Genomic DNA, 14,300 nt, shown 5'->3' with positions numbered 1-14,300 from the left:
GAACCAAACCAAAAGGACAGATGGAAGGTAACAGCATGGAGCACATTTGACTCTAAACATGCATGCCTTGCCAACATATTTTCAGACTTCATGGAAAGAACTTGGTGCATCTTTCAAAAGCAAAGTTTCCAGAGTGATCTCCCCAAAGTGGATTGGGAATTTGGTGTGTGCGTGCGTTTGAACTTTCAGCACTTTGACTTCACTACAGCCCTGAAATGGATCAGGACCCCACACCTACTATTTACATGGAGAGAAATCTCCTGCAGAAACACAGCTGGGGGGTATTTCTATTAGATCAGGGTCCTCCTGTATGATGGATGTGTATATTTAGTTGAATAAACTGAAAAGAGTAAAAGATTATGAGTCATTGGGGGGGAGTGTGCATGTATGAACTTATTTCTAGTTGCTATTTTGTTAATATTGTTTTATTAGATTTGTAAATACCTTATTTATCTGCTAGTCATATAATATGACTTAGACTGTAATTGCGATGTTTAGCTTATTTTTTAATTGCTGGTTTGTTAATAGTGTTTCACAGATTGCAATTGTTTTGATGATTTGTTAATTATATGATTTATGCTGTATTTGTAATGTTCCATTATATTGTTGTTATTTATGGTTTGTAAGCCAAGTCATTTGAATGGGAAGAAATACAATCAATTGACTTCTGGAATGATATTCATGTTCAGTGTTAGAAACTCAGATATATAATCTAATTGCCAAATGGCACCTTAAACCTAGGTTGTGATTGCCACAATAGATTGTCTCAGTGCCATTTTTTGTTTGCTGTGGAATTATTTATCATCATTTCTATCCCACTTTATATTTTATAGAACAAATCTCAAAGCCGTTCACAACACATTGAAACATCAAATAAAACAATAATTCAAGCTTCAAGAAAAATATTTCAGAACCTTCTCTAAGTGACATTTTGCTTTCCCCTGTTGCCAGCCCTGAGATCTCCACATGGTCCCAATTGGACCTGCGCCAGTCGCAAAACACACTTGGCTAATTTCTAACACTGGTCCTGTTTGTTGTGTTATCTGCAACAGACTAAGTCTTAGGGCCCCTTAAAGATCAGCTTCATCTTTAAGGTGCCCCAACACTGTATTTTTGTTTTCAGAATTCATGACCTGGTAACACTGTGATCACTGAGTAAAGAAGCAGACGCCTTGAATCAGAGCAGGAAAGAGAGATTCCTCTCTTTAATGCATCAGCAAATAAGTTATTCTTTCCACCACCTCTTACCAGAAGTGTACCCTTTGGCAAAGTGAAGTTACACAAAAACCTCCAGTAGGACAAGCGCATCCTTTTAACATTCCACACCCAATAAGGATCTTTACAGATGACCAGAAAGACTACATGCAGTATGCATCTTATTTCTTATTACGAAATAAAAATCTGAAGGCTCTATTAGGGCAAGCTGCAGTTCAAGAGAAAAGACAGTAAAACATAAGCAGCAAGTGCTCAAATGCCCTAAGGAACACGCCTATCTGGCAAGAAAGAGATTGCGGGGTCCAAAATTAAACACACAAGACTCAGAGCGAGAAGTTGGCCTGGCTCCAGCAAACGTTAAGAAAAGCTCTTATGTGGGGATTGCCACATTAACTTCAGCGTCACAGAGCTGTCTTGGAAGGTAATAAAGTGATCCACATATGTGAAGCTGCGTGTGCGCACACGTTCTTCTGGACCTGGCCAACAAAAAGGGTGTTAATTAGCTCCTCAGTTGCAATATATCAAGCATCTGTAGTTAAAGTTGCTGAGGTTGCAGGCTACAGTTGGGGAATCACGTGGGATTAAGATCTATATAACAGCTGCATGTGCACCGTTTAAGTCAGTGGTTCCCAAACCTTCTTCCCATAAACCGCTTGAAAATTGCTGAGGGTCTGGGTGGACCACTTAATAATTTTTTGGCCTTTTGTAGCAATTGTGGTGCACTTGACACATGCTATATGATCTTGAATTGTATTTTTACAAGCCACAGACCACCTGAATGAAACGCGTGGACCACAGTGTGGGAAACCCTGATTTAAGTAATCTGTGAGTTCAGTGATAATCAGTTCCAAAGTTAACAATTTCTTAGGAAACACTCATTTTTGACAGTGTGCCTTTAATTACTGGCCTTCACCAGGTTCTGCAAGTACTTACTGGGAAAACTGGGTATGTTGAGGAGGCAACTATATTAATCTTTCAGTGATAAAGAACCTCAACTAAACCTTTACGCTAGCAACTGATTTTTTGGTAGCTAATACAGTGGTACCTCAGGTTAAGTACTTAATTCGTTCCGGAGGTCCATACTTAACCTGAAACTGTTCTTAACCTGAAGCACCACTTTAGCTAATGGGGCCTCCAGCTGCTGCCGCGCCGCCGGAGCACGATTTCTGTTCTCATCCTGAAGCAAAGTTCTTAACCTGAAGCACTATTTCTGGGTTAGCGGAGTCTGTAACCTGAAACGTATGTAATCTGAAGTCTACCTGAGGTACCACTGTACACAGCCCTCTCAGTTGCCAATATCAGGCAGGTGAATGATCAACATTTGTGACACTGAAATCTTGTAGGAGGCCTGTTGATTGATTGATGGATTGATTGATTGACTGACTGATTGATTGACTGACTGATTGATTGATTGACTGATTGTTAAAACGGCTTCTAAGCATTTAAATGGGGGGGGGAGTAATGGGGCTTCCCCTCATTCACTTGCCAAAGTGGGTTTCTAGTAGTTCAAATCAGCTAGAAAAGGAGAGCTTCCTGATTAAAGATTAAGTCTAAACTAAATGAGCCATATAGTCCAGAAAGTTCCCTGTATCTTGGGCTAGCTGGCCACTCAACTTAGCAACCAGTGTTAGAAACTGAGATATATAAGCTAGGCGCCAAATGGCTCCTTAAGCCAGGGTTGCAGTCACCAAAACAGAATGCCTAGTTGCCATTTTGGGGTCAGACAGCTTGAAAATCATATTTTTCAATACAACTTTTTGGTTTCTGAAATTCGTTCTGATTGTGCAGATAAAATATAATGGACAGAGTTCTACAGGATGTGTTGTTAGTGTGTGAAAACAGTCAAGATCCAAGGATCCCCAGGCATGCACTTCCAGATGGTTCTGACGTCAGGCACCATTCTGGAGCCCGGGCATCTTCACTTGGTCGCAAGTGGCCAATAGTCAGGTGCAAAATGCGCCTGGCAAATTTCAAACACTGTTAGCAAGTATAAAGAATCATGTCAAAGACTGTAATATTAATCATATGTAAAGATAGAAGACAATGGACCAAATGCAGGAACATTTTGAGAGAATTCACAAAGATGAACATCTGAGGCATTCCTCTTAAGCAACTGTTTTAACTTGGTTAATGATGCTCAAGTACAATTCAGATGTGCAGGTGATACCATGTGCCAGGTCCAGGTACATGCATATATAAATCACAGCTTTCCCCCTTTAAAACGTGTGAGCATGGAGAAATTGGATACCTGCCTCAAATACCTAGATGCAAATATGGCATCTTCCCAAACTGTCAGCGCCACTTCTCCCCTGAAAAATGCTGGCAGGTCGTGATCAGCTTGCAGGGAATAAAAGGGGAAAGATGGGCTCAAGCCTTCCCACACTCATCACTGGAGACAGGGAGATTGCAAAAGTGGTGGGCAAGGGAAAGGGTTAAGCACTCCCACTCCTATCTACAACTACTTCTGTACAAATCACACACACTCTCTCAATACTACTCTGAAAAAGAGAAAGAGAGGCAGCTGGGGCTTGAAAACACGACCTGGTGACAATGTGTAGTTCCCCCACCCCCATTCTTCTTCTTTTGTATATTTTTATAACTAATTAGCAAAATATTATAACAGCCACATGTTGCTCCAGCTTAAGAAAGCAAACGTCCTTCACAAGCCCTGCAGTTTTGCAGGGTTTTCATCAACCATCATTAAACATGGCTTAAAAAAAAGAATGCAGCCTAATGGATATTTAATTTATACCCTCAGATGAGAACTCCAAGTGTTCGCCTGCAAGGCTCCAGTATTTCAGCTGTTTCCCAAAATGTCTCAATTCAGGACAACCTGCTGCTCTTCTTCTGAACTAAACACAGCAACTCTCTAGTGCCTACTTGTGTTCAGACTTTGACACAAGTTCTTTCCCTTTAGCCATGCTAACTTATTTTGCAGCGTTTAGCCAACTCACTTTTTGCAAGTACGTATGAGTATTTCTACTTCTTTTCCATCTGCAGAAGAGCTATGACCTATTACTACCACTGCACATTGATTCAGAGTTGGTGCTTCTGTGGTTACCTTGACAAAAGACCTTACACTCCATTATGTGTTCGACAAGACAGAGGTGGAAGGGAGAGGTTACGGATGGAGAAACTGTGATTGAGAAAGAGGTTTGCTAGAGCAGTCAATGAAGGGAGATGAAGGAGTTGCTTGAAGGAGGTGCAGGAAGCATAGGGAACAGAATGGAAGAAGGAACAGAGAGGAAAAAGCAAAGAGTAACTCAGGGGTCGGCAACCTAAGGATCACTGCCCACAAGTGGCCCACGGGGGTTGTTTAAATGGCCCACGAGCCGCCCCCGAACCAAGCCGCCCGCTCAGTGAGTGCCTGCGCGCTGTGCTAAACCGGTGCAACGCGGCGCAGGGATTTGCTTCCACAGTGCCAGAAATCATGGGCATGTGCGCGATCTGGCCTACAGAGGGATCTCTGCTGGAGTGAACCAGCCCAGGCGAGGTAAACCTTGCTGACCCCTGGAGTAACTAGTAGACTACATAGAGCAGCCTTTCTCAACCCGTGGGTCCCCAGATGTTGTTGAACTACAACTCATCACCCCTAGCTAGCAAGGCCAGAGCTCAGGGATGAAGGGAGTTGTAGTCCAACAACATCTGGGGACCCACAGGTTGAGAACCGCTGATGTAGAGAAAGTGAAAGAGGTGGAGAAATTATACACACACCCCTATATGACACCCTATAACATAAAAAGTAGTCTGGGCACTTTACAATAAATAAGTAAAAAATCAACTGGCATTCCAAGTAAATAAATATAAAGGAAAATAAAACAATTAAGTCGGATGACCTACATAAATACCACACCGAAAGGACAGCAGACACATTCCAAATTAAAACAGTGTTTGAAAAAGAGCCTGAGGCTAAGGTATTTAAAGGTCTGGATGAACAAAGAGGTCTTCACCTGGCCCAGAAAAGACCATGACACCAGGCAAGTCTCCCAGGTAAGGTTATTTCACAACCTCTCAGTGGTGGTTACCCACCACAATTCATTTGGCAGCAAGAACTTCCAGGTTCAGGGAGATACGTGGAAGGATTGAAGCAGCAGATCTGTGAGGAGTAGCCAAAGTACAGAGAGCTGACGGAAAAGGATATTGTGATCACAGCAATTGGAGAAAGATGGATTTAGCAAAGGCATTTCCAACTGACTGGAGAAAAGGAGAGACAGCAGGAGGGGAGGCAAGCAAGGAGGCAATTTTATTTTATGTATTGGTTTTATTTCAAGCGCTGATACCTGTACAGAGCCCTCTTGACTGGGCAAGTTAATCTAAACTAAATAATGTTTGTTCTGGCTGGCTGAACTAACTGGTCCCAGCGGAGGGTCTATATCAACTTTGCCTTCCCAATACAGAAGTATTTGAAGCGAGTGGGAGAAGAGTTATCACAATTAAGGGATAACTAAATGGGCATTTATCTCTTTCTATATTGTAGCAGGAGGAGGCTGGAACTGGGGCGAGCTGACAAGTTGTGAGTTATTTATAGTAGAGCCACAGCCAAGAAGTTGGACATCTTGGCTTTCACTCGTTTAGAATGTGGGCTCCCAGAACATGATTCTTGTTTAATAGTATGAAAAGATGTCCCTTCCCAAAGCCTTTTGATGAGCCAGGCTACAAATCTAAACTAGTGAGAATACGTGCAATGCTCCTTGAGAATTCGCACATCTCCAATTCTCTAGGACTAGGAGCATTTCCACATCTAAATGCAGTGCAGAAGGCAAGTAGAAACTCAAGAAGAATGCATCCTTGGCAAATAGCTTTCTAGCCTTTCTGAAATATGTATGAGTCACAACAGAAATCATTCCCAGTCAGGGTTGGTTTTTTATTTTGGTTGGGGTTTTTTTTTGTTTTTTTTTTTTTTGCCTATTTACTTATTTTAATGGAATGCAAAATCACCCTGCCTTTCTCTAAAAAAGAGATCCTGGACAGGTATAGAAGAGCACACACACACACACACACACATGCACACACATACACACCTTGCCAATACAGCCACTTGTATGACACAGAATGGCTTGAATGGTTAATCTGTCATGCTACTTAACCCTCAATCTTATCTTTCAACTGTTCCCGGGCAGTGGATAAGTAGCTATGGGTAAGAGAACGGTAGCCCCCAACAGCAGGCCAATATGTTGGGGTGGGATCACACCATGTAGGCGGAGCTCACTGCAGGGACACTACAACAGGCCTTAGTAGCCACCATTATTTTTCCTCTGACCAACAATTCCTGCCCATGCATTTTTCATTTATCCTACCCAGTGTAAGCGCTATAATATCATGCAACTTAGTAGTGAGGGTTGCCATCACAACTCACAGTAATCAGGGAGAGGGCAGCACTTAGAAGTCACCGTTATGTTAGGCCAGTAGTAATGAGCAGGAGAAAAGGAAGTTTAGCGTGTAAAGCTTTTTTATTATTATTTTTAGCAAACTTTTAAAAGCCTCTGGTGTTATCTCATTTGCAGGCCACAATGTATCTAGCGCTCTACTGCCTAAAGCAATTTAATTAGTCCTTGATCTCACAATAAGAGGCAAGCAACAAAACACTTGATTTTTCTGTAGCACAGACTCCTCAAGAACAGTGGCACAAAATGCAGAACTTTGGAAAGGGATGGCATGGGATCTTACTACTCTATTAGATCCATCAGACAAGTCACACCACCAAAGCCATGCTCTAAAACGTGAACTGCTGCTAGTTACTAAGCAAATCCATTTACTAAGCAAATACCCAGGGGCGAGGGACCTCTGGCCTGCAGGCTTCTCCACTGGGCCCACAACGGGGCCAAGCATATTTAACACCTGGCAGGTGTGAGGCAGGTGTAGACACGGATGGGCCGAAAGGGGGGTCTGCAACCACTGATCGGTAGTAGCACCACCACTATCAAAGTTTTGTGCAAAGCCCCACGCACAGCACTTTCCAAGACCTGAAAATCAGCTGTTCATCAGTGTATGCAAAATGCAGTGCCTTTGCCAACACGCGGTTTGACCTCTAACTGCATTGGCAAAAATGGGTCATCTAATGCCATTGTGACATCAGATGACTGGCATGTGGGCAGCCCTGCCCTCTTGTCAAACTTGGCCAGTAGAGTGTAGGGGTCATAAGGATCCAGCCCACCAACAGAATCCACTTCCCCATCTTTGATTTATGCCATATCTACTTACCAAGGTTTGCTGCTTGTATATCCACGGGGAGCCCTAATTACACAGACACAGAAAGAACCAAACTATACACATCTGTTAAGTTAACAGAACTATAGGATTTGATCCAATCCATTTATTGTATTTAGGGCAGGGGGGTGGATGTATAATCAAGTGAACAAAGCAGTCAGATATAGATTAAAGCTCACCTCAGCTACATTTGGGTGCAATGCTAAGCCACAAAATAGCATATGCTTAAGCACACCGGGTGCAAACTGTGTGGTGAGGCAAGTAGGTCAGAGTGGTCCAGTTTCACACCTCCTTCAGTCAAGCAAACCACAGAACAGATAGTTCAGCACTGCACCTGAACCAGCAGGTGTTTCTCCCAAATAAACCACAACTGGGAAGCCAAGGGGAAAACTATGGTTTCCCAATCATAGCTGATCTGGAGAGAAACTTCCAAGTGCTGATTTGGATGCAATGCTATAAGCCAGCTGCTCTGTGGTATGAGAGCAGCAAAGTGGGGGAGCTCAAGCTGCAGGCTGCAGCTTGTGCATAGTATTTTAAACAAACCATCCTATGCGGCCTAGCACTGCGTCTGAACACAGCAACTTTGTGGTCTTGAGTAAAGTCACTTATCTCTCAACCTCCATTTCCTATCTAGAAAAGGCAAGCAGCAAAAATCTCCCCTCCCAGGTCTCTTGGAAGTGCAAAGGCTATGGAGCAGTTTGAATTATTAGAAGCATTCTCAGATTGATAAATAGGAAGTACTAGCAGCAGGGCAGGCCTTATTTTTCAAAACTGTAGCTCTCACCGCAAATTTGCTTGAATTTCAGTTACAAGAACCATCTTAGCAAAACTGTATTCGCATGGCTTAGCATAAGTTCTTGCAAATTAGATGGCAGCTCCTAAAAAAAAAATTAGTAGTCTGCCTTTCCATATACAGTGGTACCTCGGGTTACATACACTTCAGGTTACATACGCTTCAGGTTACAGACTCCGCTAACCCAGAAATAGTACCTCGGGTTAAGAACTTTGCTTCAGGATGAGAACAGAAATCGTGCTCCAGTGGCATGGCGGCAGCTGGAGGCCCCATTAGCTAAAGTGGTGCTTCAGGTTAAGAACAGTTTCAGGTTAAGAATGGACCTCCAGAACGAATTAAGTACTTAACCCGAGGTGCCACTGTATGTAGGTTAGTTATATCTATCACATCAATGGCTAGATCAACTACTGTTTTAGATTTCACAAACGCTTCCTTGCCCAATCACCTTCCTTTAGTAACTGGCTGAGTTATTATGGTACATAAAACATTCAAAAATATTTTGTTCTGAAGTTTGGGATGGGCGGGCAAGGATCATCCCGTCAATTTTGGCATGCTAGGGTCTAATAGATCAGTGGAAGGGACAATCTGGATTATACTGTCCCTCAATCTGGACTCAACAACCACCTAAAACGGTGGTGGTTCTCAAAGTATAAGGCAAACCTTCCTCAGAGGAGGTCACGTTCTTCCCCAACGCCTCCTGACTTACATCACTGGCATTCACTGACCAATTCTCCATTAAGGCAGCTTATTCAACAGCCCAGGGCAATTGTTAGAGATTACACATGTGGACAGGTGTCTAACCTGTCTATGTTGCTGGGCTGTATCATTTTAGACTGCAGATGAGGATTAAATGCCTGAATGCTTCCCCGCAGAAAATACTCTACAACACATTCAGAACTATTATATCAGGGAAGAGATTATAAACTAGTCTTCTCCCCGACATGCTTGCACTGAATGTGAAGGGCCTATTCTTTTAAGCGGGAGAGTATTCAAACATTTGATTCCACATACAGTCTCAAATGGTACAGCACAGAAGCAGATAAAGCATGTGAAACTTCTACAATAGCTCTTTGCATCAGGTGTTAAAAGGAAAGCATTTCAGGCGAGTTTCTGTTCCAAGCAGTGTTAGAAACTCAGATAAATAAGCTAATCGCCAAATGGCACCTTAAACCTAGGTTACAGTTGCCACAACAGAATGTCTAAGCCCCATTGCCCCCCCCATGAAATTTATTCTTCTTTTCATTTCTATACCATTTGATATTTTAAAGAAAAAAATCTCAAAGCAGTTTACACACAGCACATTAATACATCAAATAAAACAATCCAGAAAAAAAACAAATTCAAGATTCAAGGTAAAATATTTCAGATCCTTCTCTAAGGGGCATTTTGCTTTCCATATATATATATATATATATATATATATATCCAGCTGCCCCATAGCAGAAGTACCCTAGGAAGCCAGTGTGATGTAGTGGCTGGACTAGGACCTGGGTTAATCCCTACTCAGTCATGAAAATCACTGGGTGACCCTGGGCCAGTCATAACCTCCTAACCTACCTCAAAGGGTCATTGTAGGGATTGACTGAGGAGAGGAGTGAACCATGTACCCCCTGGAGAAAAAGGTAGGATATTAACGCAATAAATAAGGTCTTCTGCTTAAGAAAGCTGGAGAGGGCAGCCAGCTGGAGATGTCAGTCGCCAACCTGGCAACCAGAGATCTCCATGTGGTCACAACTGGAGCAGCTCCAGTCAGAAAACGTGCCTGGGGAGTTTCTAACACAAATTCCAACATCCTCTTAACCCCCTGCCCCATCCTTTTCTTATAGTATGTTTGGAGAAGGGTGAGAGCTGCCACCCAGAAAGTTAGGCACCTTCAGTTTGGTCTGTTATGTACCTCGGAATGTTCAGGCAACCGACACTGATCTGTTTCCTAATATGCCAAAGGGAATTCTACATTCTCTAGGCCAACTGACTTCCCACTTTGAATAGATTTTTGAATGATGCTTTGGTAGTTGTAAGCCCACCATTTTACAACACAGCTTTTAGCTTGGAACATCCCTGGCTCATGAGCGGTCCACAGAACAGGCAACCTACTCCTGTACAGCAGCCATTATTCCAGACCTTTTAAGACAGTCCTCCAAATAACTTTACCGAATTACTAGTTCACACTATTTTCCCCCACTAGCTTTGCTGCCCACACATGTCAATGTTAATGATGTTTGGCTGAAAAGAAAATAAGAACCACTTTACAAAAACTTCCCTGCCTGATCACTTGGAAGCAATTCATACCCATCATGGGTGCCTAGTTGAGTGGCTATTTTTTAAAAACCCTGCTTTTAACTTATCACTCCCACCCTCTCTGCATGCCATGCAGTTGGTAACTTACCCATAAATCCCCTCACAGCTTGGTGAGAAATGCTGACAAGAGTGATTTGGCGTGATGCTAGCATATCATCATCTCTTCCATCAACTCCTTGTTCCAGTAACACTTTACTCTTAGGTTTCTCTCTACTCTCACCCACTTCCAAACATAACTGACTGAGCTAAGCTTTCTCCAAAGAAGTATGCCAAAATACCATGGTAAGGCACACGAAGAGATTTCACACTCACGTCTTAGTTATGGTCCTCTTCCCAGAAGTACCATCAGAGCCTAAGTCTCAAAATATTTAGCAAGTGGCAAGTGATGGACGATCTTCGTTTAGCCAAGTGGTCATATGAATGAGTAACAAATGTTAACAGGTGTGGGTTTGGGGGTTTTTCGTGGAGGGTATGTCCAAATGGAGCCTTTTTAATATTAAATGCTGTTATACATTCAGAACTTTTGGGGACTGGGTGGCTTAAAAGTCTAAAATCTCCTGATTATCAGTTTGCTTTGCACACAACCCTTTATTAAGTACACTCAGTTGCTTATTTTGGTTGTGCCTCCAGATGGTTTGAAAACAGTTTGGATGAGTTACATAGGTGCTACAACAACATAAGCAAGGCAGCACTATTGTAAGTTAAAAAAAGGCACAGCAACAACAAAGACTGGAGGTGCTGACAACTTCTGTATTTGATGGTTTGTCCAGATGTTACGATGGTCAGTTTCAATACAGGAGAAGATATTCCTATGTCTTCAGCAGCCGCAGAGCAGAAAAACTTTCAGCAGCTGCAGCTTTACCCATTACTAGAAGACTGTGACAGCTGAACCTGCAAAAAATTCTCCCTCATATGCAACTACCACACAGGAGCCACTTTTGATTCTTAATCTAGTTAGTCCATTTATCTGCTCTCTCAAGACCTCTGGGAGTAATGGTAAGTTAAACTGTGAAATAACTATTAAGCCTCTCTTCTTTTTCTTCCTTTCAGAATCGAACTCACTGCACTGCATTCATCATGAAAATTATCACTCTTTGCTGGATCAATGAATGGGGCAGCAAAGTATACGAAAAGGGCCTCTATTGTTTTCTAACTCTCCCCACCTCAAAGGCTCTAAGTTTTCAAAAGTAAACTTACACATTCCACAACTCCAACTGACTTGTGTGGTGGAGGAGATTTTAGAACAAGAGAGGGAACTCAAAAGCCAACTCATTTAAACCTGTCACAGGGCACACCCACCCATTCATTGGCATGATCTCTGATCCTAAACTTTCCGATCCCTACAAAAAACAAAACAAAAACTTGATGCTATCATTACCATTTTAACAGGTGTGGGAAGTAGAAGCCCTTACCCACAGACTACCTGGCTTTTTTATCCCCCACCCTCCAGTCTTTTACCAGTGATTTCACACCATGTCTCCCAAATCCAAAACCAAAACTCATTGGACCATACAAGATCCCAGTCAAGGTTTCAAGGATCAAACGCCGCCTCTCCAGACAATTCCTTTATTAACGTAAGGAGTACAGATCTATTTCTCCCAACCACTTTTTCCATCATTCAGTTAGAGGGGGTGGGGGGTGCATCAGAAGGATGGAGCTCTTACCTGTTGGCCTCAGTAAGTAACTTCTGCCACTTTGTTCGCTATCAGAATAATCAGGGGTAGTAGGCCAGTGACCCAGGCAGGTGAGGTGAGTGGGGTATTAACGTAGGCAAAAAAAGACAACCCCCTCCCTCTCTACTCCACCATCATTCCTGGCCCCCTTCTTCCTTTCCCCTTGTGAAAGCTTAGCAACAGCACTCGCGGCTCACTATTTGGCAGCATGTCTCCTCTTGCAATTCTTTCCCCCTTGCGCAGCTGCGGAGGATCATTATTCCGCAAGGCCCCTGCAGCAACATTATGCGCAAGCGCAACAGGAAAGGGATAGGAGGTACGGGGGGGGGGGGAGAGGAGATGAGAGAAGGGAAGCCAGGAAGCTGCAGGATGTGGCTGTTGCCCTTCCACTCCCCTTTGCGCAGGCGCAGTGGGGCGGAGTGCTACAAAACTTTTCGCGCCGCATGCGTGCCCTGGACCTCACCTGCGCCTCCTTCTCCCGCACGAAGCCGAGCGCACAGTAAGGCGCCTGCGCAGCTCCCCGGCAACCGTTTGAACCTAAGGCGCATGCGCCTGCAGTTCCAGCGGCACAGAAATCACACGGCGCGCGCATGCGCACTTCTAGCCCGAGGCTTCTTTCTCTCTGCCCCGCCCCTTCTCCCTGCGTCAGGCCTTTCCAGCTCATTATCTTGCGGCCGGTCGCCCGCGGTCGTTAATATACGTCTCCCTTTGTCCCTACGGCACGGCGAGCCACATCCGCCGCCCTTTCCACCTCACCTGACAGCGATATGCGGTAGCTGCGACCGTCCCCTTGTGGTCTCCTCATAGCGCCCTGACCTGACACATCCGGGACTCTCCCGTGACGTCGCCACGACGCTACATTCACTCAACAGGAGGAGGGGAGGTATTGCGCATGCGCCGCAAGGGACCTTCCCTGGAAAGAAAAATTGGCGGGAAAAACAGCAATTCGTCGAAATGCAGATTTTAGATTAACGGAGTGGGAAAACATAAAGGAGAGGTGCGGCAGGCAGACGGTGCACACTTGTTCCTCAGATGCGTTTGAAACCCCTGGATTCCTATTCTGAGTGACTACACGTATTGTGTACGAGTTACATATATCAAAAGCACAACTCTTTAAGTGCAGACTCTCCAACATTTCTCTGATAAAAATAGGTTCGTCCTATTCTATTTCTTCTATTAATATTATTAAAATTTATTTATTTGGTTTTTCAAATTAAATTTTTACAGTCACATATCCAACATACAACATAAAAACAAGATGCCAAAGAATCTCCTGGGCTTCCTACCCTTTGTGGGTCCTGTTGTTAGTCATTTCCTCCTGCATCATTTATAATAATCCAAATCTTTTACATCTCCAATATATCCAAAATTCACCATTAAACTAAAAGTGTTATTCCAAGCCTGCTAACGATTTAAAATGTTTACAATGCTTTTTAAGATAAATTATAAATTTTCCCCATTCCTTGTTAAAATTTTGGTTTTCATGATTTCTGATTCTTCCGGTCATTTTTGCCATTTCAGCATAATCTATTAACTTAAGTTGCCATTCTTCTCTGGTAGGGACTTTATCTTATTATTATTATTATTATTATTACACCCTGCCCATCTGACTGGGTTGCCCCAGCCACTCCAGGCAGCTTCCAACGTATATAAAAACATAATAAAACATTAAGCATAAAAAAAAAATCCCTATACAGAGCTGCCCTCAGATGTCTTCTAAAGGTTGTATAGTTACTTATCTCCTTGGCTTGGGAGGGTTGCATAGCTCCATCCCCCCCAACGTTTCTCCGATAAAAATAGGGACGTCCTAAAGAAAAGTGGGACGTTGCGGTATCAAATCAGGAACCGGGACGGCTTCTGTAAATCCGGGACTGTCCCTAGAAAATAGGGACACTTGGACGGTCTGGTCACATACTTTGTGGACAGCCTCAGTCAGTGCATCACATTCCCAAAATTGGAGCAGACGAGCCAATGGTAACTGAAGAAACGGAAAACAGCAGAAGCGCCCCCCCCCTTTCTGACTTCCTTTAACGCTTCCACAAATGACAATATTTTGGAGGTCCCAAGTCACAAGGTGGTTAGATTGGTCTCAACTAGGGCCAGGGCCTTTTCAG

At 43.4% G+C, this 14,300-nt stretch overlaps 1 protein-coding gene across 5 annotated transcripts in view; it reads right to left on the bottom strand.

The window, feature by feature from the left end:
- Positions 1–13,072, bottom strand: part of SPOP (speckle type BTB/POZ protein) — a 48,132-nt gene extending 35,060 nt beyond the window's left edge. For 2 of the 5 annotated variants that reach the window (XM_080979465.1, XM_080979466.1), the window contains exon 1: positions 12,178–12,546. The gene's annotated coding sequence lies outside the window, so the exon portion shown is untranslated. Of the gene's footprint in view, positions 1–12,177; positions 12,547–12,649; positions 12,699–12,942 lie in introns of those variants that run through there. The other 3 variants (XM_080979463.1, XM_080979464.1, XM_080979467.1) reach the window with 3 other exon arrangements.
- Between the last annotated feature and the right edge of the window lie 1,228 nt (positions 13,073–14,300).

This window comes from Podarcis pityusensis (genome assembly GCF_964106645.2).
Source record: "Podarcis pityusensis genome assembly, chromosome: 13".
NCBI classification, from domain to species: domain Eukaryota; kingdom Metazoa; phylum Chordata; class Lepidosauria; order Squamata; family Lacertidae; genus Podarcis; species Podarcis pityusensis.
This window is presented reverse-complemented; position numbering and strand designations above follow the sequence as displayed.